The 9111-nt window shown below is 39.6% G+C and overlaps 1 non-coding gene across 1 annotated transcript; it reads right to left on the bottom strand.

The window, feature by feature from the left end:
- Positions 1-2201: 2201 nt before the first annotated feature.
- Positions 2202-2331, bottom strand: LOC132477186 (U6atac minor spliceosomal RNA). The gene has a single exon (XR_009530210.1). It is a non-coding gene; the product is annotated as a U6atac minor spliceosomal RNA (small nuclear RNA).
- Between the last annotated feature and the right edge of the window lie 6780 nt (positions 2332-9111).

Below are 9111 nucleotides of genomic sequence, written 5' to 3'. Positions count from 1 at the left end.
GAGAGAGAAATACTGTAAATAAGTTGAATTTAACAAAGCTGGCCATTTTTCAAGAGCCAACTCATTACTTTTAGGGGTTCTCAAAGCATGGCACATGGCTCACCTTTACAAAACTCATTCAAGATACTTAAAGATTCAGATTCCAGGGTTTTGTCTCTGATGTACTAAACTGGAATCTTGGAGCATAAGGCCCTGAATCTTCATTTCTAAAAAGAACTCCAAGTGAGATTTGTGCACATTACATTATAGTCACTGGCTTTGAAGCACAAAATAGAGCAGACATTAACCGCAGAATGTGTTGAATAAACTTATGTGCACATATGCAATTTTTTTCCTAATTATTCAGTTTTTTAAAAGTACATAATTGCTCAGATTCTTTTCTACATATGTCTCTTCTCCTTGCATGCACGGTCCCAGGTTTTGTCCTACCTAACCTAGCTCTCAGTAAGAGAAAATTCTAAGGACCATAGCAGGATGTGCAGTGTGGAGAGTTGAATCCCTTGTGGCAACGGTCTAATCTGTTGGAAACCAGGGGAGTCAAGGTTTTTCCTCTCCTGCTGGTAGCAGTTTTCTGCTCTTACTTACCATATATTCACGGTCCTCAGCTCAGTCATTTAGAAAATGGGATTAGGAATAAAATTCCTGAGTCTGCTTGTAGTTATTTAAGCAAGTCACTAGGCAAGCATGGTAAAAATCTTTTTACGCTTCTCATTTTAGCAAGGTAAGGATTCTTAGGTGTCCTGAAAACACAAGCACTCATGAGAGTGTGCACATACAGACACATAAGCATTAAGCATAACTTTGAGATGTCCAATCATAAAATTTTTTAAAGTGTACATTATATTGCTATAACATACTACATATAATTACATATAATTACGTGGTATATAGGATTATATCACTATATAATGTCATGTAATTACATGTTATACATTATGATTAATTATACATCCCATATATACCTGAAAAAAAAACAAATTTCCTCCGTCTTATATTTTAAAGTCCCTTCATACTTCATCCAGCTATTCCATAGGGGGCCCCAAAGTGTGAAACACAAGTAATTCTTCTAATGACATTAAGGGGTAGGATGTTCTTCCTCATTCTTGCTTATTAGAAGCAATAATGTTTGCCCCATCCTAACACAGAACGTAGAATGCCCTTTGCTCTCCCTTAATTTAAAATGAAATTTTTTCCAAATCACGAAATTAACACGAGAAATTAAATCTGTGCTGTGCAATTAAGTAAAAAAATTTTTTTCACATTACTTCTCTAGGGTTAATGAAAGGTTAACTGTGTAACAAGGAACCCGCCTTCTGTCTATAAAGATGCTCCATGGAATTATGGGGCCATCCTCCAAAGGCTGGGTTGGGGGAACCCTGGGAGGGCTCAACAGAGGCTAGTGCTGCCTGAAGCTTTTCAGCCAAGCCCCCCAAAGCATCCTACCCTCATCTTATATTCCAAGTCATAACAGGTGCCTAGCATGGGATAGAGGGAACTGAGGTTTGTTGAATGTATTTAATGCATCTATAACGTAACAGACGTATGTGTATTTTCATTTAACTGCCCTACCAGGCAGTTATGACGGTCTCCTTGGTGATATGAAAATCGAGGGGAGGCTAAGCTATTGCTACTTTCCCAAGGTCACAAAGCTGGTAAGTGACAGGCAACAGTTCATCCCAGGTTGGCCTGACCAGGACTTACCTGCCCATTCTATCATGGGGGCTCTAAATCTGAGACACTGCATGCTCTGGCCGTCACCTTTCTCAGTGTCCTCATGTTGAACCACACTACCTGTTACTCCTCACTTTCTTCTCCAAGAATTGGCAAACTAAGGCCAAATTCAGCCTGCTGACTGTTCTTGCAAATTAAGTTTTGTTGGCACACAGCCACCCCATTCATTTACAGTACGTATTGTCTGTGCCTGCTTTTGCTCTGCAACTACAGAGTTGAGTAGTTGAGACAGACAGGGCTGCTGCACAGCCCATAAAGATTAGAACATTTATTATCTGGCTTTTTACAAAAATTCTTCATTTTATTCTGATATGTACTAAATATGTGCTTTATTTATATAACTCTAAATACATCTAACATTTTCTTCTAACACAGTATTTTTTTAAACATCTTTATTGGAGTATAATTGCTTTACATTGCTGCATTAGTTGCTCCTGTATTACAAAGTGAATCAGATATATGTATACATATAAAAACAGTGGTTAGATGCCATGAAGTAGGTAGCAAGCAATGCCTTAACTGTATGCGTGTTGTCAGGCCACAGAGCCTCTTCCATCCTTGTCAAGAGGAGTGCTCACCTTCTCTCTTTTCATACTTTTTTTTTTTAGAACTTTATTGGAGTATAATTGCTTCACAATGGTGTATTTCTGCTTTATAACAAAGTGAATCAGTTATACATATACATATGTTCCCATATCCCTTCCCTCTTGTGTCTCCCTCCCTCCCTATCCCACCCCTCCAGGCAGTCACAAAGCACCAAGCTGATCTCCCTGTGCTATGCGGCTTGCCACTAGCTATCTACCTTACGTTTGGTAGTGTATATACGTCCATGCCTCTCTCTCGCTTTGTCACAGCTTACCCTTCCCCTCCCCATATCCTCAAGTCCATTCTCAAATAGGTCTGTGTCTTTATTCCTGTTTTACACCTAGGTTCTTCATGACATTTTTTTCCCCTTAAATTCCATATATATGTGTTAGCATATGGTATTTGTCTTTCTTTCTTTCTTACTTCACTCTGTATGACAGACTCTAGGTCCATCCACGTCTCTACCAATGGCCCAATTTCGGTTTTTTTTATGGCTGAGTAATATTCCATTGTATATATGTGCCACATCATCTTTATCCATTCATCCGATGGACACTTAGGTTGTTTCCATCTCCGCGCTATTGTAAATAGAGCTGCAATGAACATTTTGGTACATGACTCTTTGAATTATGGTTTTCTCAGGGTATATGCCCAGTACTGGGATTGCTGGGTCATATGGTAGTTCTATTTGTAGTTTTTTAAGGAACCTCCATACCGTTCTCCGTAGTGGCTGTACCAATTCACATTCCTACCAGCAGTGCAAGAGTGTTCCCTTTTCTCCACACCCTCTCCAGCATTTATTGTTTCTAGAATTTTTGATGATGGCCATTCTGACTGGTGTGAGATGCTATCTCATTGTAGTTTTGATTTGCATTTCTCTAATGATTAATGATGTTGAGCATCCTTTCATGTGTTTGTTGGTAGTCTGTATATCTTCTGTGGAGAAATGTCTATTTAGGTCTTCTGCCCATTTTTGGATTGGGTTGTTTGTTTTTTTGCTATTGAGCTGCATGAGCTGCTTATAAATTTTGGAGATTAATCCTTTGTCAGTTGCTTCATTAGCAAATATTTTCTCCCATTCTGAGGGTTGTCTTTTCGTCTTGTTTATGGTTTCCTTTGCTGTGCAAAAGCTTTGAAGTTTCATTAGGTCTCATTTGTTTTTGTTTTCATTTCCATTTCTCTAGGAGGTGGGTCAAAAAGGATTTTGCTGTGATTTATGTCATAGAGTGTTCTGCCTATGTTTTCCTCTAAGAGTTTGATAGTTTCTGGCCTTACAGTTAGGTCTTTAATCCATTTTGAGCTTATTTTTGTGTATGGTGTTAGGGAATGATCTATTCTCATACTTTTACATGTCCCTGTCCAGTTTTCCCAGCTCCACTTATTGAAGAGGCTGTCCTTTCTCCACTGTACATTCCTGCCTCCTTTATCAAAGATAAGGTGACCATATGTGCGTGGGTTTATCTCTGGGCTTTCTATCCTGTTCCATTGATCTATCTTTCTGTTTTTGTGCCAGTACCATACTGTCTTGATTACTGTAGCTTTGTAGTATAGTCTGAAGTCAGGGAGCCTGATTCCTCCTGCTCCGTTTTTCGTTCTCAAGATTGCTTTGGCTATTCGGGGTCTTTTGAGTTTCCATACAAATCGTGAAATTTTTTGTTCTAGTTCTGTGAAAAATGCCAGTGGTAGTTTGATACGGATTGCATTGAATCTGTAGATTGGGTAGTAGACTCATTTTCACAATGATTCTTCCAATCCAGGAACACGGTATATCTCTCCATCTATTTGTATCAGCTTTAATTTCTTTCATTAGTGTCGTATAATTTTCTGCATACAGGTCTTTTGTCTTCTTAGGTAGGTTTTTTTTTTTTTTTTGCGGTATGCAGGCCTCTCACTGTTGTGGCCTCTCCCGTTGCGGAGCACAGGATCCGGATGCGCAGACTCAGCGGCCATGGCTCACGGGCCCAGCCGCTCTGCGGCATGTGGGATCTTCCCAGACCAGGGCACGAACCCGTGTCCCCTGCATCGGCAGGCGGACTCTCAACCACTGCGCCACCAGGGAAGCCCCTTAGGTAGGTTTATTCCTAGATATTTTTATTCTTTTTGTTGTAATGGTAAATGGGAGTGTTTTCTTGATTTCACTTTCACATTTTTCATCATTAGTGTACAGGAATGCCAGAGATTTCTGTGCATTAATTTTGTATCCTGCTACTTTACCAAATTCATTGATTAGCTCTAGTAGTTTTCTGGTAGCATCTTTAGGATTCTCTATGTATAGTATCCTGTCATCTGCAAACAGTGACAGCTTTACTTCTTTTCCGATTTGGATTCCTTGTATTTCCTTTGCTTCTCTGATTGCTGTGGCTAAAACTTCCAAAACTATGTTGAATAAGAGTGGTGAGAGTGGGCAGCCTTGTCTTGTTCCTGATCTTTAGTGGAAATGGTTTCAGTTTTTCACCATTGAGGACAATGTTGGCTGTGGGTTTGTCATATATGGCCTTTATTATGTTGAGGAAAGTTCCCTCTATGCCTACTTTCTGTAGGGTTTTTATCATAAATGGGTGTTGAATTTTGTCAAAAGCTTTCTCTGCATCTATTGAGACGATCATATGGTTTTTCTCCTTCAGTTTGTTAATATGGTGTATCACGTTGATTGATTTGCGTATATTGAAGAATCCTTGCAGTCCTGGAATAAACCCCACTTGATCATGGTGTATGATCCTTTTAATGTGCTGTTGGATTCTGTTTGCTAGTGTTTTGTTGAGGATTTTTGCATCTATGTTCATCAGTGATATTGGCCTGTAGTTTTCTTTGTGACATCCTTGTCTGGTTTTGGTATCAAGGTGATGGTGGCCTTGTAGAATGAGTTTGGGAGTGTTCCTTCCTCTGCTATATTTTGGAAGAGTTTGAGAAGGATAGGTGTTAGCTCTTCTCTAAATGCTTGATAGAATTTGCCTGTGAAGCCATCTGGTCCTGGGCTTTTGTTTGTTGGAAGATTTTTAATCACAGTTTCAATTTCAGTACTTGTGATTGGTCTGTTCGTATTTTCTTTTTCTTCCTGATTCAGTCTTGGTAGGTTGTGCATTTCTAAGAATGTGTCCATTTCTTCCACATTGTCCATCTTATTGGCATACACTTGCTTGTAGTAATCTCTCATGATCTTTCGTATTTCTGCAGTGTCAGTTGTTACTTCTCCTTTTCATATCTAATTCTATTGATTTGAATCTTCTCCCTCTTTTTCTTGATGAGTCTGGCTAATGGTTTATCAATTTTATCTTCTCAAAGAACCAGCGTTTAGTTTTATTGATCTTTGCTATCGTTTCCTTCATTTCTTTTTCATTTATTTCTGATCTGATCTTTATGATTTCTTTCCTTCTGCTAACTTTGGGGGGTTTTTGTTCTTCTTTACTTGCTTTAGGTCCAAGGTCAGGTTGTTTACTTGAGATGTTTTCTGTTTGTTAAGGTGGGATTGTATTGCTATAAACTTCCCTCTTAGAACTGATTTTGCTGCATCCCATAGGTTTTGGGTCGTCGTGTCTCCATTGTCATTTGTTTCTAGGTATTTTTTAATTTCCTCTTTGATTTCTTCAGTGATCACTTGGTTATTTAGTGTATTGTTTAGCCTCCATGTGTTTGTATTTTTTTTTACAGATCTTTTCCTGTAATTGATATCTAGTCTCATAGCATTGTGGTCAGAAAAGACACTTGATACAATTTCAGTTTTCTTAAATTTACCAAGGCTTCATTTGTGACCCAAGATACGATCCTGGAGAATGTTCCATGAGCACTTGAGAAAAATGTGTATTCTGTTGTTTTTGGATGGAATGTCTTATAAATATCAATTAAGCCCATCTTGTTTAATGTATCATTTAAAGCTTGTGTTTCCTTATTTATTTTCATTTTGGATGATCTTTCCATTGGTGAAAGTGGGGTGTTAAAGTCCCCTACTATGAATGTGTTACTGTCGATTTCCCCTTTTATGGCTGTTAGTATTTGCCTCATGTATTGAGGTGCTCCTATGTTGGGTGCATAAATATTTACAGTTGTTATATCTTCTTCTTGGATCGATCCCTTGATCATTATGTAGTGTCCTTCTTTGTCTCTTCTAATAGTCTTTATTTTAAAGTCTATTTTGTCTGATATGAGAATTGCTACTCCAGCTTTCTTTTAATTTCCATTTGCATGGAATATCTTTTTCCATCCCCTTACTTTCAGTCTGTATGTGTCTCTAGGTCTGAAGTGGGTCTCTTGTAGACAGCATATATATGGGTCTTGTTTTTGTATCCATTCAGCCAATCTGTGTCTTTTGGTGGGCACATTTAGTCCACTTACATTTAAGGTAATTATCGATATGTATGTTCCTATTCCCATTTTCTTAATTGTTTTGGGTTCGTTATTGTAGATATTTTCCTTCTGTTGTGTTTCTTGCCTAGAGAAGTTCCTTTAGCATTTGTTGTAAAGCTGGTTTGGTAGTGCTGAACTCTCTCAGCCTTTGCTTGTCTGTAAACGTTTTAATTTCTCCATCAAATCTGAATGAGATCCTTGCTGGGTAGAGTAATCTTGGTTGCAGGTTTTTCTCCTTCATCACTTTAAATATGTCCTGCCACTCCCTTGTGGATTGTAGAGTTTCTGCTGAAAGATGAGCTGTTAACCTTATGGGGATTCCCTTGTGTGTTACTTGTTGTTTTTCCCTTGCTGCTTTTAATGTGTTTTCTTTGTGTTTAAGTTTTGACGGTTTGATTAGTATGTGTCTTGGCATATTTCTCCTTGGATTTATTCTGTATGGGACTCTGGAATGATTAACTATTTCCTTTTCCATATTAGGGAAGTTTTCAACTATAATCTTTTCAAATATTTTCTTACTCCCTTCTTCTGTTCTTCTGGAACCCCTGTAATTCGAATGTTGGTGCGTTTAATGTTGTCCCAGAGGTCTCTTAGACTGTCCTCAGTTCTTTTCATTCTTTTTTCTTTATTCTGCTCTGCAGCAGTTATTTCCACTGTTTTATCTTCCACATCACTTATCCGTTCTTCTGCTATTGATCCCATCTAGAGTATTTTTAATTTCATTTATTGTGTTGCTCATCGTTGCTTGATTCATCTTTAGTTCTTCTAGGTCCTTGTTAACTGTTTCTTGCATTTTGTCTATTCTATTTCCAAGATCTTGGATCATCTTTACTATCATTATTCTGAATTCTTTTTCAGGTAGACTGCCTACTTCCTCTTCATTTGTTAGGTCTGGTGGGTTTTTATCTTGCTCCTTCATCTGCTGTGTGTTTTTTCGTCTTCTCATTTTGCTTATCTTACTGTGTTTGGGGTCTCCTTTTTTGCAGGCTGCAGGTTCGTAGTTCCTGTTGTTTGTTTTTGGTGTCTGTCCCCAGTAGGTAAGGTTGGTTCAGTGGGTTGTGTAGGCTTCCTGGTGGAAAGGACTAGTGCCTGTGTTCTGGTGGATGAGGCTGGATCTCGTCTTTCTGGTGGGCAGGACCGAGTCCGGTGGTGTGTACTGTGGTGTCTGTGAACTTACTATGATTTTAGGCAGCCTCTCTACTAATGGGTGGGGTTGTGTTCCTATCTTGCTAGTTGTTTGGCATAGGGTGTCCAGCACTGTAGCTTGCTGGTCATTGTGAAGCTGGGTGCTGGTGTTGAGATGGAGATCTTCGCCATTTCATATTATGTGGAGCTGGGAGGTCTTTTGTGGACCAGTGTCGTGAAGTTGGCTCTCCCACCTCAGAGCACAGCACTGACTTCTGACTGCAGCACCAAGAGCCTTTCATCCACACGGCTCAGAGTAAAGGGGAGAAAAAGTAGAAAGAAAGAATTGAAAGAGAGAGAGAGAAGAGGAGAGTGACAGGAAAGGGAGAGAGAGAGGAGAGACAGAGGGAGAGAGTGACAGAGGGAGAATGAGGAGAGAGAGATGGGAGAGGGAGAGAGAGAAAGAAAGAAGAGAGAGGAGAGGGAGAGACAGGAGAGGGGAGAGAGGAGACAGAGAGAGATAGGAGAAAGGTGAGGAGAGGAGAGAGAAAGAAAGAGAGAGAGGAGAGGAGACGGAGACAGAGACAGACAGACAGGGAGAGAGGGATAGGAGACAGAGGAGAGAGAGAGACACAGAGGAGAGAGAGAGGGAGGGAGGGAGAAAGGAGGGAAGGTAGGAAAAAAAGAAGATAAAGTAAAATATAATGTAGTATGATAAAATAGTTATTAAAAAGTAATTAATAAAAAAAATTTTTTTTAAAAGGACGGATAGAAGAACCCTGGGACAAATGGTGGAAGCAAAGCTATACAAACAAAATCTCACACAGAAGCATACACATACAACGCTGTTATTTGGCATTTTACAGAAGTAGTTTGCAATCCCTACTCTTGTCGTATTGGCCTCCTCTCTGCCCCAAGATCAGGCCAGTCCTTTTCTCTTGCTTTAATCCTCCCCAAATGCTACTCCTGTTGCCTGGAGTCACTTTCCCTGTATTTTCCTGTGGGGACTCTTGCTCATCTTTCAGGCCTTGCTTCAAATGTCATTTCCCTCAGGGAACTCCGCTGAGCACCCCAGCTAAGCAGTCCTAAGTTCATTCCTTGACCTCGTTGATGTGTGTTTATGTGCTTTTATGCGTCGCCAGCCCTAGAGTGGAGCTCCCCATTGGTAAGGATGGTATCTATTCAATCATCTCTCACACCCAAGGTCTAGCAGACTATCTGTCATGGAGCAGATGCTCATACAACAAATGAACATTCTAGAAGAAATTCGGCAGAAGATAAACTGTAGCCAGGAATCTTCTTACTCCAGGAAAGCTCTTCCCTGTTTAA

Source organism: Mesoplodon densirostris, chromosome 16, assembly GCF_025265405.1.
Source record: "Mesoplodon densirostris isolate mMesDen1 chromosome 16, mMesDen1 primary haplotype, whole genome shotgun sequence".
NCBI classification, from domain to species: Eukaryota; Metazoa; Chordata; class Mammalia; order Artiodactyla; family Ziphiidae; genus Mesoplodon; species Mesoplodon densirostris.
The sequence above is the reverse complement of the archived record's forward strand: the minus strand, read 5'-3'. Positions and strand labels throughout refer to the sequence as shown.